At 51.3% G+C, this 8723-nt stretch overlaps 1 pseudogene; it reads left to right on the forward strand.

Moving 5' to 3' along the window:
• The first annotated feature begins 3358 nt into the window (after window positions 1-3358).
• Window positions 3359-4089, forward strand: LOC123831706 (annotated as a pseudogene).
• The last annotated feature ends 4634 nt before the right edge of the window (window positions 4090-8723 follow it).

The following is an 8723-nucleotide window of genomic DNA, read 5'->3' on the forward strand; positions in this document are numbered from 1 at the left end:
CGAGGGACCGACAGCTCTGGGCACGTTGATCCCAGCTCCACCCCAAGCACAAGGCCTGCCTCCAGCTTCTAGGCTCTCTGGGGAGCTGAAGCCAGCCTCCTAGTTAGGTGCAGAGAGAACTGCAGGCACTTAACATCTGGGAACAGCTGCCACCCAGTGGTGTATTAAAGCCATTGGAGAAAGTCCCCCAGCCTCCTGTCCAAGAGGAGATAGCATGGGAGAGGCATTCTATTTGCACCTCATCCCAGAACCAGGCTCTACTACCTAAAGCAGCAACCTGGAAGACGCGTCCTCCTCTGTGCTTAGCCTCCTTGCTTGTCTCACTCTCCCCACTCCCTTCCTTGGCCTCCTGGAGTCACCTCCCAAACAAGCTGGAAGCTCCTGAGTCTCTGTCTCCGGCTCTGCTTCGGCGGAGACCAGACCGAGACTTCCAGGGGAGCACCCCTACCCTCCAGCGAGAAAAAGAGTCAGCCTTAAACCCCTGCCAAGCCTGACATCATGAATACTAGCTCAAGACGGTAATTCTGCAACCTCCCCTCTCCACCTCCTGAGAGACCTGGAGGGGTCCGACCTCGGTGGGGCAGGGAAGAGGGGTGGGTGGGCTCAAAGGCAGAAACAGAGAAGAATCCAACCGTGCTCTCCTTTCCTGGTCCAGACTCACAGTTGCCGACACATTCCTACCTCTTTACCTTTGCCCTTGGTGTTTCTTCTGCCTGGAACTCGTTTTGTACCAGAAGGGCCCGGCTCCATAATTTCTGGGGCCCTGGACAAAATGAAAACACAGGCCTCTGTTCAAAATGTAAGCATTTGAAGATAGAGACAGCAAAACATCAAACCAAGCAGGGGAACCTTCTGAGCACAGGGCCCTGGGTGTCTGCACAGGTCTCGTGGCCAGGAAGCTGCTCTGGCTCCAAACAGAGGACTGTCTGGCTGCCCCACTTCCTCCGGGTCTCTGTTTAAATGCCACCTGATTAGGCTTTCCCTGACCACCTATATAAATGGGCCCCCGACCCCCGCCAGCACCCCATCTACCAGGAGTCTTTTAATAACCCTTCCTGGCCTCATTTTCCTTCAGGACCCCTGACACACCGTCTAATTCTTCTCGCCAGAACGTCAGCCCCAGGAGGTCGTCAGCGCTCACTGGTCACTGCTGTATGTATCCCCAGGACTGGACCAGCTCCCGACACACGGAGATAAAGGGAAGGAATGGGGAAGAAAAGGTGTCTTTACACGTGGAGGAAGCCTAGGCCGGGGGATCGAAAATCTTCGAATAGTCTGAAGTTGTGACTCTTACTTTCTCAAAATACTGAAACCATTTCATGAATTACAGCGATTGGAACCTTTTTAAAAAAGATCTGAGAGTGTCCAAGAAAGTGATGGGCCCTGTTCCAGGTTTTAACCAAGGAACGAGAAGACCCAACCTGAAGAAAGTATCTAAACAGGCAGTGGGGGCAAAAGACAAAGCTCTTTTCTTTTGTTCAGTCTGCTGGCACCACGAGCCTACGTGTGCCCCCTTGCATTGACATAAATGGAGCGGACCTCTCAGGTCTGCTGCCTTCCGTTTCTATTTACCTGCTCTCGGAGACCATTCTTGCACGCACAGGAATGTACGTGCACGCAAGGCTGCCTCTGTGGGCCCGAACATACAAGGCTTCCTTGATCCCCTTTATGGATGAATGGTTTCCACTGTATATATGGACCATAATTTACTTAATCAATCTCCCATTTATGAACATTTAAATTGTTTCTAGTTTTTTGCTTATGAACAATGCTTTGATGAATGACCTTCCCTTCACCTGCATCATTTTGCCTGTCTGTGTGCCAGGATATTTGTAAGATGCAGTCCTAGAAGTAGAATTATCCGGTCAAAGGGAATCTTGGGAGATGTTGCTAAGTTGTGCTTTGCCTTGGACTAATTTACACTCCTCCCAAGCAATGTATAAATGTGCCTGTTTCCCTTGCCGCCTGAGTGTGGTATCCAGCCTTTTAATGTTTGCTGATTCACTAGGTGAAAAATGCAACCTCGGTTTTCTTTTACCTCGCATTTCTCCTATCATGAATGAGGCTGAATGTCTGTAAAACACATGGTCTTGAATGCAGCGGAGTGGAAGAGTGTCTCTCGGTTACTGCAGGACCCACAGCTCCCTGTGGAACAACTGCAGGTGGCTGTACCTGATCCAGATACACAGGCATTCCTGAGGTCATGGCCAGCATGGTGGACTGGATAAAAGCCACTGTTTACCCAGAGCAGGCAGACTGTCCATCTTCCACTATTAATGCCAAGTGGGCCACCCAAGTAGCTTTGTAGGCAAGCCACTTTGGACTGGTTCTATGGTGACCCGATATTTACCCACTGACTACACTGTTACTCAAGTCATGGTAAATGCTGTGAAACAAGTATTTGGTGGCCAGCACTGGTGGCCGTCACACAGAGCATCTAGCTTGTGCCTGGCTCTCTGCTCAGTCCTGGGAAAAGGAAAGTAAGTTACATGTTGTCCCTGCCCTCAACTTTCTTCATGGTTCCACACAATCAGCATGATCTTTCTGGGGGAAACACATAATAGTCCCTTTTAAAAGCTCCAGAATATCCCACCAAGAGAAGAAACCATAATTTGCTCATTTCTCCACAGTTGCATATTCGGAATATTTTTATTTTTCTCTCTTTCTCTTTTTCTTTCAGTATTAAAATAACATTGCACATAACCACATTAAAAAGCAGTATAAATACTGAGGAATAAATATAGTGTAAGATTGCACAATGAAATGTACAAAACACAGCTGGGAGGAATTTTAAAAGATGAAAATATTTGGGGAGATAGTCTATGCTCATGGATTAAAAGGCTCAATATTGTTAAGATAACAATTCTGTCCAAATTGATAACATAGTAAGTACAATCGCTATCAAACTCCCAGCAAGCATTTTTTTGCAGAAATCAATATGCTGATCCTAGAATTTATATGAAACTACAAAGAATCGAAAGTATTCAAAAATGTTCTGAAAATGGAGAACAAAGTAAAGGACTTTCACTTTCTGATTTCAAAAGATAATACTGAACTACATGGCCAGAGCACTGTGGTGCTGGCATAAGAATAGACATATAAATCAATGGAACAGAACTGAGAGTCCAGAAATAAGCCCTTACATTTATGATAAAGTAACTAAAAAAGAAATAAGTCAGACTTATATTTATATTTGCAAACTGAGTTTACAACTCAATAAAAAGATGAATAATTCAATTGAAAACTGGGCCAAGGATTTGAATAGATTTTCCCTGAAGGGGATATGTGAATGGCCAGCGTGCACATGAGAACATACTCGGCATCATCAGTCACTGGACGGATACGAATCAAAAACACAATGAGCTTCAACCTCACGCACACTAGAATGGTTATGATGAAAAAGAAGTTAGCATCAAGAAGGTGAGGAAATCGGAGCCCTTATACGTTGCTGGTGGGAGTGTAGAATTGGCGCGGCCACTCTGGAAAACAGTTGAGCGGTTAGTTTCTCACAGAACTAAACATAGTTATCACATGACCCAGCAACTCCACTCCTGAGAGTCCACCCAAGAGAACTGAAAACATCCATCCACACAAAGACTGACACACAGCTCTTCCGCAGGAGCCTGCCCACCGCTGCAGCCGCGTCGCTCATGATTCCTGAGAAGTTCCAGCACATTTGCAAGTACTCGATGCCAGTATGGATGGATGATGAAAGATGGCCTTTGCCATCGCTGCAGTGAAGGTGTGGGCGAAGCAGGCTGTGGGGCGAAGACATGCTCAGGGGTGTTGAGGAAAGCAGACACTGACCTCACCAAAGGGCAGGAGGGCTCGCAGAGGATGAGGTGGAGTCCACACCAGGACAAGGTCCCAGGCTGGTTTTCGCACACACAGAAGGATGTGAAGGATGGAAACCACAGCCACGGCCTGGCCAATGGTCTGGACAACAGGCTTCGTGAAGACCTGGAGCGGCTGGAGAAAATCCATGCCCACAGAGGGCTGCGCCGCTTCTGGGGTCTTCGTGTTGGAGGCCAGCACACACCAAGATCACAGGCCACCGGTCGCACTGTGGCTGTGTCCAAGAAGAAATAAATCTCTAGGCCTTGTCTGTTTGTAAATAGTTTATGTACCCGTGGAGAAAAGAAGACTTACACACAAATGTTCATAGAAGCATTATTCATAATAGCTCCCAAAGTGGAAACAACCCAAGCATCTATCATTGATGAACAGATAAATAAAATGTGGTGTATCCATACCAGAAACCAGCAACCTTTTTGGCACCAGGGACTGGTTTCGTGGAAGACTGGGGGTGGGGGTGCACAGAACTCAGGTGAGCTGCACTAGCTGGCACATCGTGGATGGTGGGACAGGGGTGGGGGGAGGCAGGAGGCGGAGCTCAGGAGGTAGGCCAGCTTTGCTGGGGGCCAGCTCCTGACAGGTCACACTGGGGAGTTGGGGACCCCTACCACTAAACAGAGGGAGAGAAACATGGATGTGCGAGAGAAACATCCATGGGCTGCCTCCTGTATGCCCCCAGCCAGGGACCTGGCCTGCAACCCAGGCATGTGACCTTGATGGGGGCCTCAAATGTTGGAAAAATTTTAGCTTCAGGTAATAAGCTTAGCAATCGATGTATGTAAGAAGCTATTATTTCAGGAACTGAAGGCACGACCCACCTGGACTCCAGGAGACCATACGCAGTCTACCCTTGTGCCTCAGGAGGACCGCCAGCAGCCAGGATCATACCTGAGCCATTGTGCTCCCGGGTGAGATGCCAAAGACACCAATAAAGACCACCGCCCAGGGCGCAGGTGAAAGAATGCTGCGACTCTTATCTGATTAACTTTGTCCCTGAATTCCAAACCCCTTACCTACACCTTCCTTCTCCTTATAATAAGGGTTGGTTTAAAATGGAATTGAAGGTGGTCTGTTAGGGTACAAACCTGCCACGTCCTCAGATCACTAACCATCTGAGTAAAGCGCCCGTAAAGATTCGGTCCCGTCTCTGCTTTTTGGGTCTGGCAGGCGGCAGGCAGCGCAGCATGAATGCTGGCTTTTCCGGTCTCACCCTGACCAGGAATAAACCAAGACCCCTTCGATTCACAGGCCTGCATTCGATCCCCTGAGCCACACCAGTCAGGGCAGGGCAGGGTTTCTAAATGTGTAGCAAAGTCTGTGGCAGGTACAGGATGCAGGAGGGAGGGGTGGGCATCTCTGGAAGTCTGATGGGTGGCTGTGGCAATGACAGAGCCTGAGGGAGCCTGAGGTTCCAGGGCAGGGAGCTCAGGACCTAGGGCACTGGGCTGGCCCAAAGTGGCCCTTGGGAAAGATGAGTGGGAGGAGTGTGGAAGGATAGGAAGGAGGGAGTGGAAGAGAAGCAACAAACCCAGGCAGTGCACTGAGTCTGAGTTCATTGTCACAAACTTGGTGGGTGACCTGGGGCGAATCGCTTCCCGTCTCTGGGCCTCAGTTCCTCCATCTGGAAAAGGAGGGGATTGAACTGATGATGATGAAACATACTCTGGCTCCAGGGCTGGAGGACGCCACAAGCCCACAGGATGGGGCAGCTCAGACGGGGTTCATGGTCTGCAGATCAGCAAGCAGATGCTGCCTGCCCTCCAGTCTGGGCAGGGGGCGGATGTGGCGTTCACGCACCCCGGCCCTCCCTGGACTCCCTGGCCACTCTGACACCCTGCCAGACATAGCTCATGGAAATTTCCTCTCAGTCCCTCTAGCCCAGCAGGGAACGTGGCTATTTTTCCATTTTCAAGTGGAAATTTCCACCCGCACCCCCACTGACAGCTGGTGGGAGTCACAGTGCCTTGGAGCCGCAGACAGAGAGCACAGCTGTGATGGGGAGAGACCGGCCCCCCGGGGTACACCAGGGGTCTAGGAACCTCCCTCCATCAATACAAAAAGTATTGATGGAGCACCTCGCCTACTGTGTGCTGGGACCTGTTCTGGGTGCCAGAGACACAGGACAGGACAGACACAGTCTCTGTCCTTGGGGACCCTATCTGCTCATGTGGGGAGGGGACTAGGTGTGAATACTGTGAATGACATGAGGCAGGGTAGGGAGACAGGGTGTGATGCCGGGGGCCACTTAGAGAGGGTGGACCGGGAAGGCCTTGCGTCAGATGAGGGCACGTGCTTGTGTTTACAGGGGGCGGCAAGTGCAAAAGCCTTGAGACCAAGGTCTTGGCCTGCATTCTGAGGACAGCAAGGGGAGGAGTATAAGGTGAAAAGATCAGAGAATTTCCTTCAGGCGTCTCCCAGTGGTAAGCACTCAGGCTTTGATATTTAGTGCTACGTGCCCACCAAGGGTTTTGAGTAGTGGAGTGGGAGGATCTGACCTACACGAATTAATTAACTTACCTTACTACCCAGGGCTGCTATTTCTGTCAATATCAGTGACAGTCTTCTTCTCTCAGTCTGGCTCCAGCTCCTCAAGGCCAGGGCACATCATACTTGAGCATGAACTCACGCAACTAACACTATGCAGTTGCATCATTTGGAGGCATTTGCCCCAGACAGGGAAGGGGCCCCGCTCCTCCTCCTGCTTCTTCCTGACTCGCATCTGCCTGACGGAGTTTGTGTCATTCACTGTGATATCTTCCTGGGTTCTGTCGGCACCCCAATCATCAGGTCCTTTTGGATGTCAACATTGCATTTCGGGACTCGGTTGCAAGCTGTTTCATGAAATGCCACCGGATTCCAAGCCCAGGAAGGAGGGCTAGAGGAGATGCTGTGGACATCTGGACCTCTCGACGCCAAGGGCAACCTCCCGCCCATCAGAAGCTCACAGGGAGGAAGAGGAGGACTGCAGGGGTGTCTGCTGCTCCAGGTCCAGAGTGACAGAGCACAGATTCCCCTCCATGTCACATACCAGTCCCTCTCCGTGGGGGCCATGCCGCTGTCACCTCTTTTTGTCAGGACCGCTGTGAGGTGAGGTTGTCCCTCAGGTCCCGGTGTGCAGACAGATGCTGGCCTGGGGCAGGGCATAACCCTCACTAGTGGCCCTGAGGGTGGAAGCACTCCAGAGCCCACAGGTATCCTGGTGGTGCGGAGAGAGGCACGCCAGGAGGCCACACCTGGGCGGCAGCACACGCAGGAGGCATCGAAGGTCTCAAACCTGATCTGGGTCATCCTCTCTCTGTTGGTCTTTGAGTCTGTCAAAGGTTTGGTAAAGAGAACAGGGTATTTTGAGGGCAATATGAAGCCGTAGTGGAAGGTATGACGCCAAATCTTTCTCCGTGTCAGCCAGGTTCAGTGGGGCACTTCAAGGTCAGGCTGCTACTCTTGCTCTGAGCTTCTCACCCACGTATCTGTCCTGCCCCGTTTACGATGACACTCGGGGGCATCATTCCTATGAACACCAGCCTTGACGTGCCAGAGCCACATGGGTGACCAGTGCAGCCAGTGCATCCTCCATCTGCACGTAGCTGAGGGGGCGAAGGCCCTGGGCAGAGGGGACAGCCCGAGCTCAGCAAGTCACTGGGTGGATTAGAGAGCACACTGCGGGAGGGGCTGGCGTGGAGGCTGCCCTAAATACCCTGGTGAGTGACATGGTGGCCCAGACAGGGGAGGAGGAGGTGAGAGAAGGGGTTGGCTGGTGTCCAGGCATCTGCCTGGCTTGTCCTTCCATAGTCAGGTCATTTAATCTCCCCCATCCCTGCAGGACACACGCGTGGAACCCCACAGTTATCATTCCCTTCATGCGTTCATTCTGTGCACAGCAGGGAGTGGCAGACCTACCCTGCTCATCGGCCTTTGGTGGCTCCCCAGTGCCAACCAAATCAAATACAAACTCCTTGTCCCGGCTGACCTCCCAGCCTCGTGCCGCCCTACTCCCTCCTACTCCACCCACAGTCAAGTCACCCCCACATGGGGTCACCTTGCCTCTCTCAACCTTCTATTTGCTGCTCCCTTTGCCTGAAATACCCACCACTGCTTGATCCTGCTTCTCCTCCGGGACTCAGCTCAGGTGTTGACTCCTTCAGGAAGCCCTCCCTGACTGGTGCCCATCACCTCGGTCTGACTTGGTTGCCCTTCTCTGTGCTTCCGTGGGCCCCTCTGGTACCCTACCAGCACCCGTCCCATTGTGATGCCTGTTGATTGTCTCCCTCCGGAGCCGGATGTGTTGTTCTGTGACTTGTCCTGTGTTCCTATCACTTAGTGCAGAAAAAGCTTCTTGAAAAGTGGGATGAATGAATGGAGGGTGTCAGGCCCTGGTTGGGTGCCTGGAATAGAGAGATAAACAAAAGACATAGTCCCTGTCCAAAGCAGGGAGAAAAGGGCAATCAGGAGGTGGCCTGTCAAAGAAATGACCAAAAGGGGTGCAGGAGAGAACGGCCAAGAGGTTCCCCAGGGGGTAAGTGGAGTTTTTAGAATCCGAAATCCCTGGGTTCACATTCCAGCACAGCCACGTACTTGTTGTGTGTATGGGGCTAATAATAACATCTCCCTGCGAAATGGGAATAATAATAACACCTCCCTTACAGAGAGGAATGCGGCCCCGGGTTTGGCTCCTAGAAAAGATGAGAGGAAGATGTTGACCATTATTAGGCTTCGCCAACATAATGGTTGGGTGAGGAAACCAGACACGCCACATTCCACCCCCACGGCCTGTCTGTACTTCGAACCATATACCTTTGATCAAATGAAACGCACAGCTCAGGAGGCAGGTCTGGCTTTAGATTACGACAAAGTATGAATTCCTCGAGGGC

The sequence above is a fragment of the Phyllostomus hastatus genome, unplaced genomic scaffold (assembly GCF_019186645.2).
Source record: "Phyllostomus hastatus isolate PE091 unplaced genomic scaffold, TTU_PhHast_1.1 phas_scaffold_182, whole genome shotgun sequence".
NCBI classification, from domain to species: Eukaryota; Metazoa; Chordata; class Mammalia; order Chiroptera; family Phyllostomidae; genus Phyllostomus; species Phyllostomus hastatus.